Source organism: Phalaenopsis equestris, unplaced genomic scaffold (genome assembly GCF_001263595.1).
Source record: "Phalaenopsis equestris unplaced genomic scaffold, ASM126359v1 Scaffold000404, whole genome shotgun sequence".
NCBI lineage: Eukaryota > Viridiplantae > Streptophyta > Magnoliopsida > Asparagales > Orchidaceae > Phalaenopsis > Phalaenopsis equestris.
In genome coordinates, this window is record NW_018164846.1 from 338,703 (window position 1) to 338,916 (window position 214).

Here is a 214-nt window from a genome sequence, read left to right on the forward strand (position 1 = left end):
AACACCCAAAATCGGCTTTGATCAAAAACATACATAGGCTTTACACCAGGGCCAGAGACTCCATCCCTAAGCTCTTTGGAGTATAACGAAGGTGTGAAGAATCTCTGATTGAGGCTACACCTCTCAGAGCAAAGGTATAACCTTACTCACTGTCCCGAGCCTTTACGAGCTCTCCATTTATTATGACTTAATTTCATGGCCTCTTAACCCCATA